Here is a 26,159-nt window from a genome sequence, read left to right as displayed (position 1 = left end):
TTTCCCCCAGAGACCATGTTCCTTTATTACCACAAGCTTGTCAACTTATCTGGGAATATATTCTGGGAATCAATAAGACATAATGATTGAGCTCCAAAGCAAGACTACCTGGTATGCATCCTAGCTCTTCTACTACAGCCTGTATAACCACACACTCATTTAAGTAACTGCACTTTATCCAAGTTCCATGTGTAAAAATGGATGTAATATGTGTCCAATGCTTGGCAGTACCTGGCACAGAGTAAACACTCCATCAGGCTCAGCTACAGTTAGGAATAGATGGGACAATCATATGATCAATTCATTGTATTCCTCTAGTATTTGCTTTGCATAAAGATATGGCAGAAGACCCTCCCCTACCTAGTTCACTTCGAAACCCAATTCAGTCATTATTAAGGGAAAAAAGATCAAGAATTGCCAGCTGTCCCCACAATGATACATCATTTAATGTCTTTCCCCAATGTGTTCTGCAAGTGTTTCCCTGTGACTATGACATTTTCGTTTAATGGGTGCAAAGGAAAAGAGCAGGCTTCCTAAACAGTGAACAATAGCAGTAGCTCATGGCCATTTGGGTACAGAATTGCTGCCAAGTCTTCACGGTAATCACCAGGAAAACGTCTCATTTCTCAGCCCCTTTTTATTTGAGAGGATGTCAGTAGCTTTGTGTGAAAGGAATCAAGCTCCATAGAAAAACCGGTTTTTTACAAAGGATGGAAAGTAAACATTACATTTTATTGAGCCGCTGATTCAAGAGGGAGGCACTCTACATCTTCCTGTCTGTTTTGTTGAAGCATGCAGTGAACATTCCAAGCACATATTTACACACAGCTCCAGTTTAAAGTGGATCGAAACACACAGAGAGATCAAATATTAGAAACTTCTATAGATTACTTTTCTGATTAGAGACAATAGTGTTGGTTAGCAAGCTTATAAACAGAAGACTTCTCAAAAGTGACTTTTAGGAAATGTGGGGTCCACTCACATTTAATTCAACAGAATCCATCAGACATTTGCCAAGCATTGCTGTTTATACAGCACCACCTTAGGCATTGAAGAGAAGGAAGCTGTTGCACCAACGAGTTTTATTGGGGTTACTTACAGAAGCAAAAATAATTTAAAGATAGCTGCATCTCTAAGAGCCCACCCCAGCATGGGTGACAAATTACAAAAGCTGAAACCCTGACGCGCTTTGCACAGCTTGCAGGCAGCTCTATGGGTGTGAGAGTGTCTCTTCCAGGCCACTCAATTGGTCTGAGCCTCTTTGAGACAGCAGAGCTGGTCTCTTTTCTAGGAAGTTTACCTGGCCCGAGAATCTCCTGGGTGGCTTGGCTTGGCTAAGAATGTATCTTAGCAGTCCTAACTGCTTATATAAGCTTGGGGTGGGAGGCGGGGGCTAGTGCATCTGGCCAGTTTCAGGGACTTCCTGAAGCTTCTGAGTTGTTTTCTCTCTAAGTTTTAAACAGCCCATTTTGGAACCTCCTCAGTCTTCATGAGCTTTCCTACAGGAAGGAATGTTTAATCTCTGAGGAAATTGCTACACTGTTGAAGCAGAAGGAGAAATATGGCAGGATTAGGACACTGTAGCCAACATTTCATTAGGAAAGAAAATATGCAGGCAGTGATATCCCATGCATTAGGTCTCTGTTGGTATTCACTGATACTCCATTTAACCTGGCTTAAATGAGTAAAGACGTATTAGCTCAGAGAATGGAAAGTATAGATACCTTATCTTTAAGTGTAGGTTGATGGACCGGTTTAAACAGTATCATTGGGAATCTAAATCCCCCCATCTGGGTCTGATCTCCTAAGTGAAAGCTTCACTCCCACAGTCTATGTGATGGGAAGATGCCTTACTAAAGCTCTAGTCTGTGTCCTCCCACATTCCTAGCAGAAAATTTGGCTTTTCTTTCACAATAGTATGATGTAATTTTCGTATGTGTTTCTTGTATGTATCTCACAGTGGTCTCGATTTAGTTGCAAGCTTATTCCTAAACTTATCACAGTGAGTAGAGGGCTGTGGTGCTCCAACTGGTCAAGACTGAGTGACAGAGGAAAAGTGAGCTGAGGTTGAGAAAACGGGCGATAACTCAGAGAAGGGAAAATGGATTCAAAGCACACAAGCAATAACAAAAATGATTATCAAGTATCTGTTACATTTGAAAGTAACAGAAAAATAGCACAATGTTATACAACTGAAGTACTTTTAAAAAATATTATGCAGACAAAACAAAATCAAACGGAAAACAACGAATTCTAACTTGCAACATCGCTGAACGTCAGCAATCCACACAAAAATGAACAAGAAAAAAATATCTGAAATGGAAACATAGAAAATGGGCATAAATAGACTAAGCCAAAAAAAAATTTCAATGAGAAAGACGTTGGTCATTATTAATAGTGGAAGCTAAACCTCTGTTGATCTTTTCTTATTAAATAAGACAGCCATATAATACAGTGGCCATGCCACACACATGGCAAAACATGAATGAGAAGAAACTTCCTGTCAAATTGTCTTTTGATAGTCACCGTATAGTACACCTACCATTTTATCACTCCAGAAAATTCAAGCATATGTAAGAAAAAGGCTTTCCAACCAAGACATTACAACAATACAAATGAAAACTGTTGGAAACCAACAAAATACCTGCCACATCTAAATGAGGAAATAAAACAGCTTACTCTGTACATATACAATGAATCAGCCATGAAAATCACCTTTATCCAATGGTATAAAAACTTGAGGAACCATTTTCATTTTATTTTTATAGTGAAAAGAGCCCCAAATCCATTTGTATATACATTTCCAAGTGCAGGTAATCTAAACTATTAAATAATACAGTAAAATATTCAAGAGAAGTATGTCAAATGGACCAAATTGTTAAGAAACCCTTTCTTTCCACTTTTCATCCTTTGCCTAAAGCACTGATTATACAAGAAGGGGGAAATGAACTCTGCTTCGAAACAAAAGAAAAAGAAGTTAATGGGTTGTGTTACACGTGCTAAACTGACAGATCCAAACGCCTCCCTTCTCACACTGACACAGAGCATCTGACCCCGAGGCACAGTGTGTGTCTATCTCTTTGAAGCAGCAGCCCCAGAGATAAGCTTCCAGTTGACTGGTGGGCCTGAGGATTTGCTCGCCGTACCAGATAAGAAATTTTAAACACAGAAAGCAGCTGCAGAGCCATTGGCTGGTCAGCATCGGGAGAGCCTCTCGGTCTAGCTTTTGTTTCCTCTGGTCAGTGGCCCTGAAAGAAAGTCAGATTACACTGTAGCTTTTGCACTCCATCCAGGATGACAGATTCCAGCACTTAACAGGAATGGAGGAGGAATGCCAGGCTGGAGAGATAGAGGAAGAAAGGACACCCAGTGGGGAGCGGTGGAGATAAGATCTCCAAACAGAGGCTCTGATTCTGCTTCACAGTTTCCAAGGCAGGAGGAGCAAATAAAGCCTCCTAGAAAGCGGTAGGAAATCAAATGTGAGTTAGAAATCCATGGCCTGACCTATTAGAGGCTCTTGGGGGGCCCTATGCTTTCTACACCCCTTCCTTAGTCTTACATTTGCTAATTATTTATTGAGGACAGGATAAGCACCAGGTGGCTCCTCGCAGGTTTTCCTAATAGAATCATACAAGGGACAGACAGGCTGACAATAAGGTCCAACTCACAGGACGCAACTGCTATGATATTAGGATCACTTACAACCACCAAGGAAGGCTTTTTGGTGGGAGCCAGCTATAAAGCATAACTTTAGAAGGGTTATCCCAGTGACAAAAGGTGTTTTAGAACATTCCTTCCTAAGAAAAAAGCATCCCTTAGGCAGAGGAGTAGACAAAGACATGCATGAGAGGCAGAGAGCTTTTTTAGGAAGCTTCTCAAGTATGGAACGGAAGACAGGAAGTGGACAAATGGTATTTCCAGATCCCCTCAGACTGACTTATGAAGAAAGGTTAGAGGAGAAAAAGGAAAGAAAAACAGGTTTTCTAAAGCCACCTACTTTGTCAACTTTGCCTTTGTTCCAAAATGCATCCCTCTCAGCTCTCTGACCACCTGTGATACCCTTTCAAGGTTGCAGACTGAATGAAGGCATGGAAGCAAGACAAGGCTGTGACCTGCAACCTACAGAGGTGCTGTGGCCATCATATAAGACGATATGATCAGCCAGGCCACAGATGACTACACAACCGTGTTACCTTCCAACTGCAACCACAATCATTTTCAGTTGCAAGGGACCAGCTGATGGGTGGTCAGATGCCATCCAGCCGTCATACATATGTCAAGTGCAGAATGCATGGGTACAGCCTTGTGTGGAAGAAACAGGAAAACCTAAATCACATGTTTTTCTTGATATGACATAACAATGGGATGGAACATAACACTTTTATTGAGTCTTTACTGTGTGTTCAGGTGTTTGCGAAGTAAGAGAGAGGAGAAAAAAAAATCCCAAGTTGGCTCAGGTGAGCTCTCTAGTGTATGCATGTATGGGAGAGAGAACAGTATGGGAAATAAATACTGACATACAATTTAAAAGTAAATGGTTAATCGTTTTTGCAAAACTATTTAGATGGATTGCTTTTATATCTTCTGCACAACTCACTTAATGGCTTAACTGAATTACAAGGCAGATCTGACAGCTCCTTTGCAGATGAAAAAAAATTTCCCCAAACATGATATAGTCAAAAGAGCACTTTTAGTTAGCGCTTTATCACAGTGAGAGCAGCAGGAGGGAGGAAGGCTTTAGCGTGGCTCATAATTTCCAACCTCTGTGTCAGGGCCACTTTGTTCCATTGCTTCTGGCCCCTGTGCATGGTGAGGCCAAACACCAATGTGGAGAGAAGGAAGGAGATCAATGTGGCACCTCATGGTGGACAGGGGGCAGAGAAAGAGACGGGAATGGTCAATAGGCAACATATGTTCTTCAAAATGTGCCTCTTGTGACCTATTTCCTTCATCCTGTACCCACCTCCTAATAGCCCGGTAAAAATGACTTCATAGATGATTAGTTCATTGTTGAGGTTAGCACCTCCATAATCCAATGTCAACAATGCCACACCAGCTGCAGACCAAGCCTTCAGCACACGAGCCTTTAATATTATATCCAAGCCATAGCAGATGTGATGTCAGAAAGCATTGAGTTTGAGCTCAAGACTACATTTATTCAACTTCTGCTCGTCTGCCGTTTACTTAGTCTTTCTGAACAGAAGTAACAACCGCTGCAAATGACTGACCTATCTGACAGCGTTCTTTTATTTTTTTTTCTATCACAATCTCTCCCAGTTTGGTTTGGGAGAGAAAAATGCCTCACCCTAGATACCGGCTCATGATTAGAATAATCAGGAGTTGGCAAACTTTTCTGTAAAGGGCCAGATTGTACACGCATTGAACTTGGAACCCTGCAGTCTGTCACAGCTCTGCCGCTATAGTGTGAAAACAGCTGGAAACAATGTCCAAGTGAATGGATGCTGGTTGTGTCGCAAGAGTATACAAAACCCAGGCAGTGGGTCAGATTTGAGTGTTGTCTGTACACATCTAGTCTCTGGTGAGCTTGACAGTGCTAGTTATCCCTTCTTTTCTTAGTAGGTATCTGTGTGACCATTGCAACCACTGGTACTTAAATACAAATCTGATGAGGAGGTTTGGGGGAAAGTTTCTGTTTTGCTAATGAAATAAAGACTGATACGCTAGCCCTATCTTTTTCCTCCCTCTGAGAGATGTGTAAATCCTGGAGCTGATGCAGTCATCTTTTGAGATACTACACACAGAACAAAAAGACCAACCACAGTGGCACCTGCCTGCAATCCCGGCAACTTGGGATGTGGGAGCAGGAGTATCCCAAGTTTGAGGCCACCCTGAGCTACTACTTTACTTAAATGTAGTGATACCCATAAAGGGTACTTCGTTTATATTTCTCTGAGAAGCCAAACAAATATCAAAAGCTTCTATGGGCCTATTAAACCATACTTCTTACTCTGTATGGTCAGATTTTACTGTTCATAAGCGAGATATATTATCAAGTAATTATAATAAGTCACAGGATATTGTGAATGTTAATATAGATGGCACAGAGAAAATCCTCAGTAAATGCTGGTTTTCTCTCCATTGCATTTCAAAGAAAATTATGTCATTTTCTTTGTGATCAGCATGAACATTTTGCCTAATCTCCTTTTATGAATGTGTCCCCTCACGTGAATTATTTTTCAGGATCACCTCTAAGTTCAATCTAGTTTTACATTTCCAAGACCGCAGACTAGGAAAGGGAAGGACTAGAAAGAGCATCTCATTTAGCAGGAGCCTAATTATAAAAGACTGTCAGAAGACTGCCAAACACACTGGACCTGCGCTCTCCTTGGTTACTCTGAATCAAAGTCTCCCTCTGCTGACCCAGCCTGCATTGCATACCAAGAGCTTCAGATGTGAAGACAGGAAGTGAGTAGGGCGCCCTGTGCAACCGCTGTCTCATAGGAGACTCAGGATATAGTCCATGTCTTTCTTCTCCTCTCTCTACCTTGTTTCAGAATCAGATTAAGTATGAAAGGGAGCCCCATGAAGAGGACAACTTTAGTGTGGAAATAGAAGAGAAATTAGAGGATGGTTAGTTCAAAGATTAGGAACAACAAGGAACAAGAGTTTAGAAATGCCCAGGGTCACTTTAACCATTTTTTTTGAGAAACATATATCCAGTCCAGATCTCTCTCTCTCTCTCTCTCTCTCTCTCTCTCTCTCTCTCTCTCTCTCTCTCTCTTTCTCTCTCTTTCTACTCATGCTCCTCTCTCCTCTACCTCCCCTCCCTTTTATGAAAGCAAAGGAAAAGTCCACTCACACAAAGTCCAGAGGCAATCTCATTGCCACAGCAAATACAAAGTAAGGGTGTAGAAGGTTAGAAGCTCCTTGTTTGCCCGTGTACACGGTGCAGGAGGGGTGTTAATAAACATTTGTGGAAGCATGAGTCACTACTGGGAGAGATGAATGGCCCCTTGGAAACAGTAACAGATAATATGAGCAATGAGCAGCAGTGAGTGAGCTGGCTGTATCTTGTCTTGACCTGACTCTGAGAATTTTCAAATTCTGTTGTAGCTACTCATACCTGTTATGATCCAAATGCATTCACAGATACCCTATAAAAGAAATAGCCTTACATATGTTTCCATAAAGCCTACTTATAAAATCAGGCAATGGTCCAGGTCAAGCCCTTGGGTCCATTTGCCTATCCTTGTCTGGACTGTCTTCACATTTGAGAAGTGCAGCATCACTTTGCTATCAGTCTGATGGTGGAGAGAGATTGATCGGATTAGAAAATGCTGGTTCTTGGGTAGGCACTTGAACCTGCTGTATCCACTCACCCTCACTCAGAACTTCTTATCCAGTAACACGTGAAGTTACCTTTTCAGTTGGTACATGTGAGCCTTATTTATGGCCCAAAGCATCCTACCTGCCATATACTTCACCTTGGTCTATTTCCAAGTTCATTAGTATACTAAAGGCTTGTAGCTGCAAAATGAAGAAGCAGGGTGAGAGGTCATGCTGAAGGGCGAGGGGGTGTGGTCCTTAAAGCAAACTTCTCAGAACCAAGATTCATTTCAGTTTAATAAACTTTGCAACCTTGGTTGGGATCACTGTACTGTCAAAATCTGTCAGTGTCACATTTAAAGAGTTTGAACTATAAACCCAGCACTGGGGAAGCAGAGACAGGAAGATCTGCAGGGCTGGTGGAGACACTCTAGACCAATGAGAGATTTAAAAAAAAAGAAGCAAAGTTGAAGGCTCCGAGGAACACAATCTTAGGATGACCTCTGACGTCCACACACATGCACACAATTATGTACATGCAGGCATACATATGTATGAACACACATACAAAAATACGTACACATGAATTTGAAGATGGCTTCTCTCCTTGTGCAGTGTAATGAACTAACTCCACGGAACCACTCATCTACAATGTCTGTCATTTGTTTCTTACTGATTCATGCGTACGGACTTTATCTCTAAAAGTCTAGATATAGCCTATTTTTATGATAGGAGACTTTCATAGACCTCACAGAACTTGGTATTTATGTATACAAAATATACAGTCTTAGCTTAATTTTCAAAGGGGTATGTTTATGAATATATTATAAAATAAGAATGATTTTAAACAGTTTGAGTTAAGCTATCTACAGAAAAAACAACAACAACTATATTTAGTCTGTCTGGGAAATGTTTATTTAAATGCAGCTAATGTTTCAACCATTGATTCATTCTTCCTCTAGGGAGAATATTTTCCCTACACTGAGACCTGTATGAACCTATGCTACAGACACAAGTTGTAGGCAACATACCACAACATGCACAAGTTTTAGTTATTTTTCTGAAATGAAACATTTATTATATACGAATATCAGAGGCTGGCCTGCATCTTCGGGGAAGTATTCAGACACAGTGGAACAAAATTCATAAGAGCAGTAAGGATACAGATGAAACTAGATTATTATGAGGAGTGGGGAGAGGGATGGGGTTAGTTTAGACTTGCCTTAATAACAGCCTCTATGCAATGAAATGTGGTAATTCGACACTAGTTGATTGACTAGTATAATCCCCCTTTTTGCACTAGTAAATAGTCCCAAATTGCCATTTATATGAATTATGTTACAAGAAATGTGTAACTGTATCAGAGAGATTGCTTAAACAAAGGGGATAGAATTTTAACAGTGGCCTTAAAAATGGTATTTTCCCCTTTAAATGGAGGTTCTAAAAGTCTCTGAGAACCTTTTAAAGACAGATTTATTTACTTGCTGTATAAATAAGATGTACTCACTATAGAAATAAAAAGAAGGAACTAAAAATTATCCCTAAGCCCCAAATCCAGAGACAGTCAATGCAACAATTCTGAGGGTGTTCCACCCAGTTCTGTTCTCTCTCCTCCCAATCCCTCAAAAACAGCTCTTCCTTAAGACCTGTGGTTGATAGATTGGACATCACAAACATTTCCCAGACCCCGAGAATATTTCATTGTGTCATACATACTATCTTTTATCTTTGTTATCTCTAGTACACTACAGGTGTCTCCATTTTAATGTAGAAGATGAACTTGTAGCATTAAAACTGTTTTCCAGACTGAAGTTATACCCTATTCTATTATTCTAGTATAATTATTTTCACATCACCTATCCTCTTCTCTAGAGAACCAAAGCTATTTTTTTTTCTGTTTCACAGAAAGCACATTGAAATTTAACTTGCTCTTTCTCCAGAAAGACTCCTATGCTAACAGTTCTTGATATGTGGATCTTAGAACCTCACCAGCAGTTACTTAAGAAGTTATTAGAAATTCAAGTTATTGGGCTCCTACTAAATCAGAAATGGAAGATTAGAGTAGGGGCGTGTGTGTGTGTGTGTGTGTGTGTGTGTGTGTGTGTGTGTGTGTGTGTGTGTGTGTAAATGTTTACAAGATCCCAGGAAATTATAATGCATACTCAGATTTATCCTAAAGGATTAACAATCTGTGAATCATCTTTTGGGAAATAGTTTGCAAATTTGCCTTTCTGAAAAACCTCTATTTTCTGTAAGTTTACAGACTCAAATTTCTGTTCCCTCCCTTTGCTCAGGAGTAAACTACAGATGTAGTAGCCTTCCAAGGTAAGGATTAAGTAGAAGAATTAGTAAGAGTGTTCTGTAAACTACTAAGTGGTGAAGTCGTATACAGACATTAGTCATTGTTATGGTGACCCTGAGTTTAGGATGGAAGATTTATATTGTCCAGCCCTGGGGAAAGCCAAGTGGAATGTGGACACAGATGGTTCTTAACTTTCACATATTTAACTTTTACACAACCCAATTTTCACACATTACATATGCCACCCTAAAATGCCTTTCCCACACCAGATCTGGAATTCCACACACTTGCAGCTTAATGAGAGCAATTTGAGGCATCCCGTGGTGCACCGCCAGCCAGCCACAGCCTGGCTCTGGCAAGGTCCCTTCTTTTCCTGCCTAAAGTTCTTGTGTGTGTTTTTACTGCATCTTACCACTATTGTTTGCAAAGCAAACAAGAGGAGAAAACTGTCTTTAGTCATCTGTAGCTCCTATTATATTTCTTTGGCAGCCCTGGGTTGTGATTGGTCCTATTTTTGTTTTATGAGTGTGATGGCCTTACATACCGCCTCGTTCACAAGTCAGTATTTTTTCAGACTCTGTTCTGTTTCCCCTGCTCAGTCTCTTCTTGCTCCTTCTCAGTCTTATGTCTGGTGAACCTAGCCATCTATTTTATAAGCTTAGTTATCTGGCACGGGCTCCATTTGCAGCTGTCCAGACTTGCTTTTCCCTAAAGGTCTCTGGCCTAATACAAAGAGAGGCTGTGGTGTGCATATGAGTGCATGGGGGACTTGACCAAGGTAGGCTACTTTAGAAAGCATGGGCGCAGGACAACAGGCCCCTGGAGTTGCCTTGCCCTTCCTCCTTCCTCTCCCCTCACTGAAGAATAAAGATGGTTTACTTGAATATGGTAGGGCTTCAGTGACTTTTTAAACCAAGATGATGTGTTTTTTGCTTCTTCTGAGTCCATTTTAGAAGTTGTTATATTCATTTGCCTCAGTCTTCTACCTGGATATCACTATCGCTTCTACATCAGAGGGTCACATACTTGAAGAACTATTCTGCTGGGGTTTTAACCCAAAGCCTGGAGCTGCTGTTGCTGCCAGCTACTTGGTGGTAATGGTGATGAAGTCAGGCACATGACTGCCTTTGCTGCTCTAGAAGCTTGGAGACTTAGGGTCACAATGTGTGATTCAGGTCCCCTTTTGTCCTGTCCTTGTACTCTTAGGACTTGCACATGTGTTCAACCAGAATCTAGGTCAGCTAAATTTATAATAGTGCTTCAAGCTGACTAAGAACAAGCAGAAATTAAGGTAAGAAATTAGGATAGATAAGTAATTTTAGTGTGTGTGTGTGTGTGTGTGTGTGTGTGTGTGTGTGTGTGTGTGTGTGTATTTTAGAAGTTGTTATATTCATTTGCCTCAGTCTTCTACCTGGATATCACTATCGCTTCTACATCAGATAGCTAGCCTGTGCAAGAACACGCGGAAGCAAGATGGCTTCAAGGATCTACATTGCTGCTCTCGTCTTTAAATTTTTTTTTCTGAGATGGGGTCTCTCACTGAACCCAGAGCTTGCCATTTCAGCTTGATTGGTTGTCCAGCCTATTTCCACACCTATACTCCTCACACACCAAACCCCTACCCTTCCCTAACTCTGGGTTACAGGCATGTGTGACCTGGGCCCAGCTTCGTAAGTGGATGCTGGGGATTCAAATTCAGGTCCATGTATTTTCGTAGCAAGCACTTGACCCACTAAGCCATCTCCACAGACTCTAACTTGGTTGGTTATTGTTGTTACTCTTGTTGTTTTTTACATTTTAAATAATCAAATATATGACAGAGAACTTGGGTTTCTATTTTTAACCTAGGATTAAAATATTCATAATGTGTACTGTGTACTGCAGAATGTATAATTTGTTTAGTTCTTGGGGATAAAATTCCTCACATAATAGGTAAGGTTATTGTTTCACTTTTATGTATTATACTTTTCATATAAATTTTCAGGAACTCATTAGACACAAAAATAGAACTGCCTCCAAAAAGATATAATGAGTAGAAAAGTATTAAGAAAGAACCATTATACCCTTGGGCTAGAAAAACAAATATCTGGGTATTTTATTAGTTTTCTAGCAACCTTATAGCCATTTTGTTACCCTACCATAGCATTTACTGATGAACACCCCTGGGGAGCCAGTTTTCTCTCAGCAGTGCCCAACATTGAGAGAGACTTCTACATTCGGCCTGTGATTGCCTGGACCTCCAGTTCTCTGTCCTGTAATTTGCTCACTGTGGGCTCCTGCCCATGGTTTTGGTACCATCTCCTGTGGTGAACTGGTAGAACGGTACCACCCTAACTTTGAGGCTTCTGGCAGCACATCATTCTGGTGATGCTATAGTTGCTCCAGAGTTGAGTGGTGAGGAATTCTGGCCAAGGCTTGTTTTGCCGTATGCATCCAATACGGTTATAATGCGCCCGCTCCCTGTCTCCACTGCATAAATCAATACTGACTTCCCCAGGTGTCAGGAAAGATCCAAATCCAGTGAAGTGCAGGCTGGTCTGCATGGACTGGCTTCACTTCTGTTTTGTTACGCTGTTCTCCAGAGGCAAGAGGGGGCACTCTGTAGTTAGTTTTCTGTATCTTGTTAATTTTTATTATTAATAATCAGCAGCAGAGTTTACCATACCATGCACCAGGTTACGTCCTAGATTAGCACTTAACTTGTGTTTCTTACTTTTGAAGAATCCCAATCCCAATCTCAGAATCTCAATACTCAGTACTCAGGAGCCTGAGGCATGAGGATAGCATAGCTGCCCTGAGCTACATAGTAAGTTCCAGGCCAGTGTGGGCTACAGAGAGGTGTGTCTCAAAAAATCATAATCATGACCTTTATAGTCTACAAAATTTTATGTATCACCTAAGTGTTTGACATACATTACTCAATCTCAATTAATCTTTTGATAAACATTTAGAGACCAGAAAACTGAGGCATTGACAAGAAACATGTCCTAGAATATACAGGTGATTAATGATAGAATTAGGGTTTAAATTCAGGTCCCCAAACCCATTTCATTTGGGAAAAATAGATCAATTTTTAATTTTTTCCTGGTCTCTTTCACTTCAAATACTTAACTTCTATCCATGTTTGTCTGTTTTTAATTTTATTTTTATTTATGTGTATGTGTCTGTGCGTGTGTACCAGCTGTATGCAGGTGTCTGAGGAGGCCAAATAGGGTGTTGGATCCTTCGAAGCTGGAGTTTCAGTCAATTGTGAACTGGCCAACATGGGTGCTGGGAACTCAACTTAGGTCCTCGGTCACTGGATCAAGTGCTCTTAATGGCTGAGTCATCTCTCCAGCCACGGTTCCAACCCTGTTGAACACATGCACAGTTCATTTTTTTTTTTATCATGGAGCATAGTTTTTCCATCCACCTATTAGTGGACATCTGAACTGTTCCCATTTTATTGCTATTGTTGTTCATTTGAAGCAAGAACTTATTATGTAAGCCAAGCTACCCTCAAGCTATGAGTGCTGTATGGTCTCAAACTCTCAATCTTCCTGCCTCAGTCTCTTGCATACTGGAAGAGTATGCTACAATGCCTGGCTTCACATTTTTTTCACTGAAGTATAACAGCTATAGGAAAGTTCCACTTCCCAGCACGTGTAAGTCATTATACAGGCCCTGTACCAACTCCCAGCTCGAGAAATAAAGCAACCAGCACCTCTAGAAAGTCATCACATGTTCCCTTCATCTCAGTCTCTCCACCCCTATTTCCCAATACCAGCAGGCTTTTAAAAACACAAATGGGTCATGCCTGCTTTCTAACTCTGAACAATCAAACTGTATGTGCATGCTTCATACATGAAATGTCTGGTAAGTTGTGCATTATTCTTGATTATTCCTCTTACTGTTGATGGTTCCTTGGGTGTTTGCAGCTGGGCTCCAATATGCAGTGCCGCCAGGAACATTCTGGGAACAGACTTGGATCCTCTGAAAGAGCAACAAGTGTTCTTAACCACTAGTCATCTGTGCAGCCCCCTAAGAACATTCAGGAAAGGTTCTTCCATGGACAGTATGTGCATGCACCTTTGGTGCATGGACTGGAGTACCAGTGCCTGATATAAGAGGCACACACGTGTCCAATTTGAGTATATGCTGCCAGTTCTCTATGGTGGGTGGACCTCACACTCTGTCTTCCCCAGTCACAAAGGATAGTCTAGGTTGCTCTACAACTTTCCATCTTTAGAACTTTAGCCATTCTGGTGCATGCAGTGGTATCACATTAAACTTCAATTGCAGAGTTTCCATATGCATAGAGTGTGGTCATACATCCAGAGCTCACCACGCCTCCTCTCTTTCTTTCAGACCAGGGGTTATCCACTGCAGTGAGAGGTATAAACACTTCCCCATGCTAATCACTACATACCTCCTGATGCATGAGGAGACAGATGCCAAGTCTGTCTTGAACACTGTGAGGTAAACAGTGAGATAGACCCCAACAATTGTTCCCTTGTCCAACTTTGCCAGCTCAATGACAAGCTAGTCAAGGCAGGAAAATTGAAACACTAGGGCACCCCACAACTCTTCTCTAGAGGTCCTCCAGGGAAGCCCTGACTGAAGGTGTCTCCAACCACTATGTTTAGGAAACACTACCTTGCCCCTAGGGTCACAGGAAACATGCCCACATATCTGTCTCAGCGCTAACCATAGAAAACAATGAAATCATTTTAAAATTTCACTTGATTAAGAACTTCTGTAAGAAATCTAGAGAAGATAGTATTTTCTCCATTTCTAAGGTAAGGAAAATGAGACACAGAGATAAATGGCTTTCCTGGCCTCACCAATTAATGGAAATGTTGACCTGCCCCCACTTTGGAAGCAGTAATGAAATATGCATACATGTGCTCTCTTACCCATGTACTCTATGACTGGGTGAAGCTAAGAAAGCAATTTTGTTCATTTTAAAATTACTATTACTTTATGTGTATGGGTGAGTGCCTACATGCATGTAAAAATACCACATGCATGCCTGGTGCCCCTATGGAGGCCAGAAGAGGAGACTGGCTACCCTGGAACTGGAGTTACGTTAAGATGTCATGTGGGTTCTGGGAACCAGATCCAAGACTTCTGCAAGAGTAGCAAGTACTCTGAACTGCCGAGCCTTCTCTTCAACTCCCTAGATAGCGTAGTTTTTAAATCTTTCCACTCAAAGCAAGCCTCAGGAGGGTCTTTGTCCTTAAATTCTTTTTCCCTTTATAAATAAGTCTCTGTTTATACTTAGCCAAATTATGAGGAAGAAAAGAGGTCATTCTGTTAACTTTCCAAGAACCCAGAGACCTTCTGTGGGTTCCAGCAAGCATTCAGCTAACACACATCTTCTAAACAGTCTTCAACAGTTTTCGTTTCTAAGTCTCATTTCCTGATGGGAAACGATCCTTTACTGTGAGTTCCACAGTAGTAACCACAGGTCTGAAGACAGGACATCGCCCACAATTCTCAGGACATTGGGCCAATTGCTTACACTCCCTATCTCGACCCAGTTGTCTTTGATGGCAAACCCAGATGGGTTTTTCTGGATACTTGACTGTCTGCTCATCATTTTTGCAGGGCCCACTGCTACTTTCAGTCTTTCTGCGAGTTTAATTCCCTGCACAAATGCTTCTCCTTGCCAGAGGGACAGGTTGTCTCAAATGATCAGATAAACACACTACTAATTTTTCTTCACAAATCAATCCCGTGTCACCTCAGGTCTCTACAGACTTATTTCCAGTTACTTGACAGCCCTATCACTTACAACCAGTTCTTAAAATCCAGATGCAGGCTGAGCCCAGATTCTCATTTCCAATCTCTGTTGGCTCACACTTGGGAACTGTTCTGTCTTCCGTCTCCAGCTGGCCCACTATCATGCCCTTTCCTCTGGAATAAAGACTTCCTCACATTCATCTCCACATTCCTCATACTTACACTGGTGGAATTTATAGCTTGCTAATGCAGCCTTGTCCCACAGAGCAAGCAAAAGGGAACTGGGCTGAGGTTCTGCCTGTGGAGCAAGGACTAGGCAATGTTCCAGCTCTGCCCCACCCCCGCCGCTGCCCACAATTTCCCCCTTTGCCTTCTACCCCCCTTTCCAAAGGCCTGAATTCTAGGGGTCTCTGCTTAACTTGCTCAGCAGACAAAACTTGGTAACTGTCTAGTTAAGGTTCATTACAAAAATAGCCTAAAGGAAATCCATGGAACTGAATTCTTTCCTCTGTTTGAGGCTGTCCTCCAGCAGTCTAGGCCTTGACAGGGTGACCCATGCCTATACCCTCAGCTGCTTGGGAGGCTAAGGCAGGAAAAATGAGGAATTAGGTCTAATCTGGGCGACACAGGTAACCAATTGAGACCTTGTCTAAAAACAAACAAACAAAAAAACTATCTAAATTTAAGATTTTTTTTTTAACATACTGTGGTAGCTGAGTCAGTAAAAAGTTTGCCATGAAAGCATGAGGTGACTCACTAGTGGCACCAACTCCAGGCGGTCCAATACCCTCTTCTGGCCTCTGCTGGTCCCTGCTTCACTCCTGTGACATTGCTACACACAGACACAGAGACACTTGTTAGTCCAGACTATACTTCCTGCCTAGCCACTGGCCAATCAGTGTTTTATTTATTGACCAATCAGAGCAACACATTTGCCATACAGAACATCCCACAGCACTTCCCCTTTTCTTTTCTTTTCTTTTTTTTTCAAAAAGGAAGGTTTTAACCTTAAAAAAGTAAAATTACATATAATTTGGGAATTTGGGTGTAGCTTCTCTTACTACTTCCTGCTGGAGGGGGGTGCTGTACCTTATGGGGACACAAAGAAAATTTTAGGATTATGGAATAGTCCATGAGGCTGTATTGTCTGAGCCAGTTGCCTTCAAACCATTCTGGATGTTGGATCATCTGGGCCATGGTGTCATTGGAGACCTTTCAGGGGGTCTTGGTTGGTCAAACCTGATGTATCTTAATCTGGAATAAATCCATAGCCTCTGGCTTTCTGTGGGAACAAAAGCAGAGTCTCCTTTCCAAAGCAACACATCCTTACATCCAAATTTTGAAGTCAAGTCATCTTTAAAATATACATATTGGTTTAACTCAACATCTTTTATGATCAAATGTTTTTCTGCAGTTAAAAATCCCAAAGACAACACAATCCAGATTCTCTGTGTAATATTCATCTTTACGTGGCTTATTTTTTATATTAATTTTATTATCTCTTTAAAGACTTTATTTTTTAAAACTATGTATTTGTTTATATAACTGTATATATCACCTTTTTTGTCTCTTTCAAGCCTATGTATATTTTACACACATTGTAAACTATTACATCTGAATCTGTCTTATTGTGAATCTATTGCTTTAAACTGCAGCATTCGTAAGACTGAAATGATGCTATGGCTGCTGACTCCGCCCACCTCAGCTTCCCAACATGGCGGTGGTACATTTACTACCAGCTCTGGGAGCTATCGTGGGTCTATGCTTTTATCCAAGCAGCATGTAGCCCAGAAACCTCTCTTTTTGTTTTGTACTAGCAAAGACTAAATCCACCACGCAGCTTAATGTGCCACTTGCAGAGGCCTCATTCCCGCCATACTGCAGGTCGAGCACAGCCAGGAACACGCCAGCAGCTCAAACCGGCAGCTGCGGCTCATTTGAGAGAGACAATTAGGAAGCTGTTTTTAGCTCCGTTTTAGAATCTTTTCTCAGGTTTTAGGTGGAAACTCTTGCCAACTCATTGGGTGCCATTTGTAGCTAGAGTTTCCCTGCCTGGCCCACAGTCAGGACAAATCTCTCTCACCTGCCAGTCCCACAGCCGCTCAGACCCAACCAAGTAAACACAGAGACTTATATTGCTTACAAACTGTATGGCAGTGGCAGGCTTCTTGCTAACTGTTCTTATAGCTTAAATTAATCCATTTCCATAAATCTATACCTTGCCACGTGGCTCGTGGCTTACCGGCATCTTCACATGCTGCTTGTCCTGATGGCGGCTGGCAGTGACTCCTTCTGCCTTCCTGTTCTTTCTTTTCTCCTCTCTGTTAGTCCCGCCTATACTTCCTGCCTAGCCACTGGCCAATCAGTGTTTTATTTATTGACCAATCAGAGCAACACATTTGCCATACAGAACATCCCACAGCACACACTAAAAACATGAGATAAATAAAAATTCATCGTAAAAGTAGTGAGACTTCCAGAAAGAACTTAACTAAGACCTTAACCTCATCCAGTCAGTGTTGCTGTTTTGTTGGAAGCGGACATGTGGAGTCACTGATTCAAACATTCCACACAAATCTGTGGCTCCCCTGCTTCGGGCCAGGTATTAGTCAAGTGCTGATGGTACCTCAACCAAACAGAGTAATGAAAGTCTCTCCCTTCAAAATGTCTGAGAACTTAAGAAGAGGTGCAACTGACTCTAAGTTTCATTTCTATTTCCGCTGTCTGGACCTGTTCTGAGAACTGAGAGCTATAAAGCCTCCCCTCAACTGTGGTATAAACAGAGGCCAAGTTCCCTCCCAGTCTTCACTAAGTTTTAACCTCTGTTCATCCTTTTAGTTAGTGACATTTTATATCTACTCATCAGAACTGCTGAGATAATTAAAAATAATGTAGGTTAAGTGCCTAACATAAACTATGACAGCTATGTTAGTAAGAAATGGAACAAGACACAGAAGTTGTCCAATACGAAGTATTAATTTGGCAGCTCTTTGACTTCTATCCAAAACTCAAAGAACTGGTGTTCAAGATGAGAACTGTTAATGGATATGGGGATTAATTATTTCCTCTGACTTCTTTCTCATCCTCTGTCACAAAAGCCCTGTTTATGCAAGCCTTCCTGTGCTAGCTTCAGAGCTCAAGATGTGTCTGCTCAGGTTAGGTACAGTCTACCTGCTGAAGTATCCTGCATATCCAAGAGTCAGGCAGTTGGTAAACACAAGTCAGCCAGCCACTGTGAAGTGATACTGCGGAAGGAAAATCCTTGATGGGTCTTGCAAGAGAACTACAAGCTGCAGCCTGGATTAACTCAGGCTGTTTATCGGCAGCCTCAGCTGCTCATCCACTCTCTTCTGGGCAGCTGGGCAAAACCTCCAAGACTGCCACTCCCCACTGCCCAAAAGGGCCAAAGGGAACAGTGAGGATTCCTGATCAGGACATGCCCTTTTTCCCAGAAGAGGGATTAAGTGTGCCTTGATGAAGTTTGCTCTTCCAGCATTCTTCCTTGGAGACTGAGGAAGACATGAAATGGGACCTGAAAAGTCCATTCTGCATCCTTAAAAAGGCTAACATGGCATCTAAGAAGGAAATCAGCTGGCATCAAATATTCCTGTGTTCTTGGTCAAATTATGGTAATAATGCCAACTTTAGAAAGTTACTGTATGCAGTGAGAGATCACACAGGACAGTACATACTAAATTGCCTGGCACATGATAAATACCAAGTACATGCCAGCCTTCAATTTTTCTTAATAATTGTGAACAGCGTGAAGAAAACAAATTATATCAAAGTATCAGAACTGAATCATAGATACCAAAAATCTAACATAGCCAGCAGTGGGTGAAGGAGATGGCATAACCACAAAGCCTAAAACATTGGCATTTGCTCTTTATAAGAAAAATCTAATGACCTTGCCCTAGACTAAACAAGGTAAGCAAGAGTTTAGGTAGAGCAAGACTAATTTACACTTGTTGAACATTTGCATTCTATCACACCATGCCGTAAGCATTTTGTTTGTATTCATGGATTTAATCCTTTTCAGAATCCAGTGGCAAACATTTTTATCAACCATTTGATAGATGAAGAAACTAAGGCACAAGGTTAAAGAATCCCAAAATTACACAGCCAGCAGGAAGCATTGGGAGAGTTGGGCTAGATCATCTGACTCCAGAGTTCTCCTTTGACCTTTATATGATGTGTTCCAGAACAAAATGGGATAAAGGGCAAGAGAAATGGGAATGGTTTCTCAGGATAAAAATGAGCTTTTAGGGAAAAGAAACAACAGATGCCCATAACATTACATCAGTACCAGCATGAAACTGACTTTGCCTAGCCTCTCAGGACCTTGAATTTTTCAAGTAGTATAAAGTAGATAAGATCTGCTCTTTGGAGTGATTGCCATGATGTTAGTTAACCTTCACTGAGCAAGCACTTACTCCAGGGTAATACTGAGAACATTACACATGTTGTTTCAGTGAGGAAACAAAGCGTAGGAAGGTCACATAGATTTGTCCAGGGTCACACATGAGGCAGTATCAAGGCTTTGGTGAGAAGCCAGGTCTGTCTGGCTCTAGTTCCTGATCACATAACCATTACACAGCATAGTTCCCATCTCAGAGATGAAGGGAGATAAGATATCTATTGGATCTAGCAGAGGGCCTTTCACATTCTAAGGACTCAGTTAAGATTATTGTTATTTTTCTTTCCTGACTTTTCTTGTTCATGTTATGAGTACACACACACACACACACACACACACACACACACACACACACACACGTCCATTCTACATGTGTCCTCAAACAGTTTTACTGCCTTTATCTTTTGGTACTAGGGATGGAACCAGGGCCTCACACATGCTAGCCATTACTGTACCATGGACCTACATCTTCAGCCCTTTTTATTAATTTTTTTTTAATTTTTATTTTGAGACAGTAACATGTTAAGTTACTGAGGTTGGCCTCAAACTCACTATGTAACCCAGGAAGTACTTGAATCCAGTATCTTCCTGCCTTAGCATTGAGGACCACAGACCTATGCCACCAGGCTTGGGTTCTAGCTTTTAAGCAAAAAGTAGAACAAACTCCCTCCAATCAGTCCTGCTGCCAAAGAAGCAGAGCGAGCATGTTCCTGAAATTCCTGCACTGGGGGAAAAGGCAGGAGAACTGTGTGTATGATGCTAACCTACATAAGCTATATAACAAGCCTCCGTTTTAATAATAGCGATAACAGTAACAGTAGCAGTGGTGGTGAATACAGCAGAGCAGAGCTAGCAGCATCTCCGGAGAAGAGAGTGAGAAGAATGCTCAGCACGCATGGAAGGGATTATGCCACGTAAAGAGACATTCCAAAGCTTGGAAAGAAAAGCTCCCAGAGGCACAATGTTCACGGTATAATAAGCTGGTGATAGGTATAAGAAAGGCTAGTCAGGTCTTGGTCTTTGCTTTCCCCTCAAAACACAAGAACCAGGCTGTTTAACACATTGTATAATAGCTGTGTCACTTTCCACCTTGGACCGCCATCAAAGTGAGATTTACCCTCCCTTCCTAGTGACTAGGGTGCCAAGCCACACCTCTAGTCCCAATCCGTACACAAGACACCACACTCCACACGTACTGTTCAGAATCTGCACATTTCTAGCAGGAAAGTGCCTGGAAGCTACAGATGAAACTGAAGCCTCGTGAGGTGAAAAGATCGGTCACACTTGTAGAACAAGCCAGTTGCACATCTAGGTTTAGCCTTGGCCTTGCCGTCAGAGAAACTAGATTGAGTTCCTGACGTCATGACTTTTCTGGGACTCGGTATCCCAAATTTAATATGGTTGAAAGATCAAATATTGATTACAGAAATATTAGTAAATGCTGAGTAAATGCATCCTAGTTCAGTCCAGCACTTTCCTCTGCTCCTTGGAATAGTCTGCTCTCAGAAGGGAGCTTAGGAGCTAGATTTCCGAAAAAAGAAAAAGTCAGCTGTAAGAGGTAGTGCCCTCTGCTTTACTTCCCTTCATCAACAATAAAGTGCAAACTTCAAAAGAAAGAAGTCTGAAAATGAGGAACAGCAGACTCAAAGACCTTTCCCAGAGTGGAACTCTGTGGTCAGATATTGGCGAGGGTGATCCTTGGATGACTTGGTCGGCATCCAAGTCTGTTTTTAGTGGAGAATAAGGTTCATGTTTTGGAAGCAGGATCCTTGACTTTTTTATCCTGTTATTCAAATATTTCCTAATAATCTCCAGCATCTATACACTCAAGAGACCTTGAAGGTAAAGGATGCAGATCTCCAGTTGTTTTTCCTTCCTGCTACCAATGAATAGATGTTTTCTTTCTGAAATCACTGGCCCTATCATACTTTTTTTTTCCTCACTCAAGTTACCCTATGAAAAGAACTCAAATAGCAAAACAGCTGAACTGTAAGTTACCAAGTCTGAGATTGGAGTCAATGTTACGAATCCCTTTTCAATATGGCAGACCTATGTAGAAAGAGATTGAAGTTTTAGCACATAAATACATACTGCATAAATTAGCCACAGTAAGTATGGTGTTTCTGGTGCCACCTATTGGTCAGTCTGCAAGACTGAAGTATATGGCAGTACCCTCGGTCGTTAAAATGAATGTAAAATGTGATTTATGATATAACATTCAAGGTTATGTATTTCACCAAGCTGATGGAATACAGAGATAGAGTGCTGTATTTAGACATCATCTTTAGCTGTAGCCACTTTAAACCACAAGACTTTTTTATGTCATTTTTGCCTTTATTTACTCACTAATTAAGTCTGTGGAAAGGAATATATAGTGAGGCATAATCTCTGGGAATTCTAGGATTAGTGGATCAATTCTCATATTTAAGTGATTTTGTGTCTTGCATCAGAATTGCTGTTGGTACTTTGTTCAGATCATCCTACCAACCAGTGAACCCAGGCAGTTACCGTCAGATGCTGGAGAAATTTCTAATTCAATAGGCAGGTAGCCTTTTCTTTGGAGAATTGTGCTTGGCCAAGAAGAAACTTTGAGGAGATGGGAGCCACCCTGACCAGGAGGCTTTATACACACACACACACACACACACACACACACACACACACACACCACCTAATCTCTGTAGCCAGGCGCCAATGACTGAATGTCAGGGGTATAAGAGGCCAGGTCACCTCCCCCTAGGCTGGGAGTCACTCTGTAGTGTAATCTGTCCTTCAACACACTCCATGTCTGAAGTGAGACATCCGTGGGGCCAAATTTTTGTTTAGCCTCTTTCTGTGTTGTAACCTGTTTTTTGTTTTGTTTTGTTTTGTTTTTTTCTCACTTGTTTCTCCTTGACAACACTCAAGGAATCACTTGAACACATATCCCCATCTCAGGTTTTGATGTACAGCAGAATTATCCTATGCAATAATCCTATCCTTCTGCAGTGATGGAAACCATGCCAGACAAATAACTTTGTAGATTTTTGTAGATACATTTTTTCCCCAACATGTCTGGGAGGCAAATGCTGACCAAGGCAATTCTCCTCCTCCTGCAGCAAAGCCTGGACTGAAGGACAGCAGTCCACGATCCTGCACTGTGGGACAATGTTGTGAGACAGCTCCTGGAGATGGCACTCGGCCTGAGTTTCTGAGAAATCTGTTTAGTATCAAAATAGTATATCCGTGCTGGCATGAGATCCAGTGCTCCCAGGGGTAATGAAAAATAACCTGGAACTGGAGGACTTGAGGCTTTCACATTTCTGCATCTGTTGGAGGAGTTGGGCCTTTTCGTTTGTGCCAAAGGAGAACTTTAAGAGAAAATTTTTAAAAAAAAAACTCATAGGTTAAATAGAAATAGAACTTCATGAAGACAATCAAATTTTTCAAAGGTCAAAGATGAAAAATTTTAAGTGACGAATCTCATCAGTAAACTGTATGGGGAAAAATAAGCATACATATAGTAACAGTGAAATGGAATCGTTACTTCACATCACATTTAAAAAACAAAATCTCTAAATAAAGACTTAAATGTGTGGCCTGGAACTATTAAACACTGGGGATATACTCTGACATTGGTCTTGGAAACGGATTTTTGGATATGATCCTTATAACACAGCCAAGAACAATGCTCTTGTTTGCCTGCCAGGACAAGATCATAAGACCACATTTCTGATGATACCACATGTGTGGGTTGCAAGATATTGAGAAATCAAGCTGGATCTGAGCTAAAAAACTCCCTCCCTGCTGTCTAGCTTTGATAGTGCTGAAAGAAGCTATGTAGACTTCAGGGGGGGCAGTTATTAACAGTTTAATCCAGCTATGTACCATGCTAACTACATTAATGACTTGCTGGCAAGTTATGCCCAGCAATGCAATAATGGCACAGCTATTACAGGAGTAACCAACTACCCTCTAACTTTATTTGATGCCCCCTCTATGGGAGGGAGCTCATGCCTAGTACTCTCCATCACCACTACCACCAAAAGTTCAGGGAACATCATGGAACAGGGAATAGAAAAAAATTAAGAGTCAGAGGTTACAGAGGTACGCTGCAAAAGTTGTCTTCCAGACATGACAAGACCATTGCACTCATAAATTAATTGAAGATATGAGAATGTCCTTCCCTAGGTCCATAGGCAGTTAATGCATATCATGGGAGAGGTTCTTATTTTTCTCAGTGGTGTAGCTGATAAATTATTATGTTTAAGTAAATAACCCCTACTATGCTCATGTCACCAGCCTTAATTAAAATTACTGGGTGTACACACACACACCACCACCACCACCACCACCACCACCACCAAGAGATTATTGGAAAAAGGAGAGTTTCAGTGGGAGAGAAGAGGAATGAGAAAGAGTAACAGTGTGTGTGTGTGTGTGTGTGTGTGTGTGTGTGTAAATACCCTAATCTATCTATCTATCTATCTATCTATCTATCTATCTATCTATCTGTGTGTGTGTGTGTGTGTGTGTATATATATATATATATATATATATATGATTGTCAAGAGAAAAATATTTTGAAAAAATTAGACAAAAAAAAGCAAAAGCAGGCAAATGGTATTACATCAGAATAAAGAGTTTGTCAATGAAATGATTTCTAATGATATTTTGCTATACTTATAGATCAAAGCCTAGCCCAATCATCATCAGAGAGGCTTCATCCAGCAACTTACAGGAGCAGATACAGAGACCAATAGCCAAACATTAGGTGGAATGAGGGGAATCCCACAAAATAAGGGAAGGATTGTAGGAGCCAGAGGGGTCAAGGACACCATGATAACACGGCCTACAGAATCAACTAACCAGGGCTCGCAGGGGCTCACAAAGACTGAAAAGACAACCACAGAGCCTGTACGGGTCTGAGCTAGGTCCTCTGCATGTATGCTATAGTTGTATAGCTTGGTGTTCTTTGGGACTGCTAACAGTGGGAGTGGGAGGTGTCTCTGACTCTTTTTCCTGCTCTTGTGACCCTTTTCCTCCTATTTAGTTGCCTTGTCCTGTCTTGATATGAGGGTTTGTGCCTAGTCTTATTTTAACTTGTTATGCCATGTTCATTTGATATCCCTAGAAGACCTGATCTTTTCTGAAGGGAAATGGAGGAAGAGTGAATCTGGGGGAGATAAGAAGTTGGGGGAGTGTAGCTGGAGTTTTCCTGTGTCCTGCCCAGTCTGCAGCCACTCAGACCCAAGTAAACACACAGAAGCTTATATTAATTAAAATTGCTCAGCCATTAGCTCAGGCTTATGACTGACTAGCTCTTACATCTAAACTCAGTCCATTTCTGTTAATCTACATGTTGCCATGTGTTCTGTGGCTTTACCTGTGTGCCATTACATGCTGCTCCCTGGACAGCAGGCCAGTGTTTCCTCACTCAGCCTTCCTCTTCCCAGAATTCTCTTTGTCTGCTTATCCTGCCTATACTTCCTGCCTGGCTACTGGCCAATCAGCATTTTATTTATCAACCAATCAGAGCAACACACATTCACAGCATACAGAGAGACATTCCACAGCACTTCCCCTTTTCTGTCTAATCGAAAAGGAAGGTTTTAACTTTAACATAATAAAATTACATATAGCAAAACAGTTATCAAGCAAGAATTATAGTTATAATATCTAGTCTATTTGTATTTGGCAAAATTAAAGAAAATATCTTTCCTATCCTACATTTGTGAGTCTAAGGTTTCATATCTACCTTATCTCTTATTATAACCAAGGAAAATCATAATTATAACTATCTAGTCTTCAACTACATCAAAGACCTCAGAAGGATATAATATTACCTAAGTAAAAAGGAAGAACGTTGTAAGCAGCTTCCAAAAATCTAGAATGACAAAGACAGCTGGCTACCTGGACAGTCATCCAAAGTTCCTCTGTAACGTTGGGGCATCCATCTTCAGCCCACAGGCCTAGAGTTTTTTAGTAGCTTCTCTGTGTGTCCTGTAGAATATCTGGCAGTCTCCTCTGTGAAGCAGGAACCTGAAGGGCCATCTCACCTTTCAAAGTTCAGTGGTGACCTTCCTATGGGTCCTGCAAGTCCAGTCGATACAACATTTTGTCAAGCAGTCCAGGCAAGAACAGTTTCTTGCCCAAATGGCTATTTTTGCCAAGAAGAAGATAAACTCCATATAGAGTGTCTTCAATGTCCATCTTTCTCTTTGAAGTAAATGGGTGCTACCAGGAGCAGATGTGTCTCACTGTCCAGAAAAGTCTAAATTTTTAAAACATTTTAAATGCCATATTCTGTAGGTCTTTGAAGTGTTTGAAGATTATTTACCTAATTAAAATATATCTATGTATACCTAGAAAACTTAACTAACATGACTATAAGTTTGATTATCAAAGGTGACTAATAATCTGCATTTCTTAATTATACATTACAATTTC

The 26,159-nt window shown here is 41.2% G+C and overlaps 1 long non-coding RNA gene across 8 annotated transcripts in view; it reads right to left on the bottom strand.

The window, feature by feature from the left end:
* Positions 1–619: 619 nt before the first annotated feature.
* The window catches only part of LOC128095350 (uncharacterized), a 36,723-nt gene continuing 11,183 nt past the window's right edge, over positions 620–26,159 (bottom strand). For 2 of the 8 annotated variants that reach the window (XR_008213225.1, XR_008213224.1), the window contains 3 exons: positions 16,071–16,145; positions 13,480–13,561; positions 3,256–12,940 (listed from right to left, as the gene is read on the bottom strand). This is a non-coding gene — a long non-coding RNA (uncharacterized LOC128095350). The other 6 variants (XR_008213231.1, XR_008213229.1, XR_008213227.1 and 3 more) reach the window with 5 other exon arrangements.

Source organism: Peromyscus californicus, unplaced genomic scaffold (assembly GCF_007827085.1).
Source record: "Peromyscus californicus insignis strain IS unplaced genomic scaffold, ASM782708v3 Scaffold_4__1_contigs__length_199733344, whole genome shotgun sequence".
Taxonomy (NCBI): Eukaryota; Metazoa; Chordata; class Mammalia; order Rodentia; family Cricetidae; genus Peromyscus; species Peromyscus californicus.
Note: the sequence above shows the minus strand (reverse complement) of the source record. Positions and strands in the feature narration are given on the sequence as shown.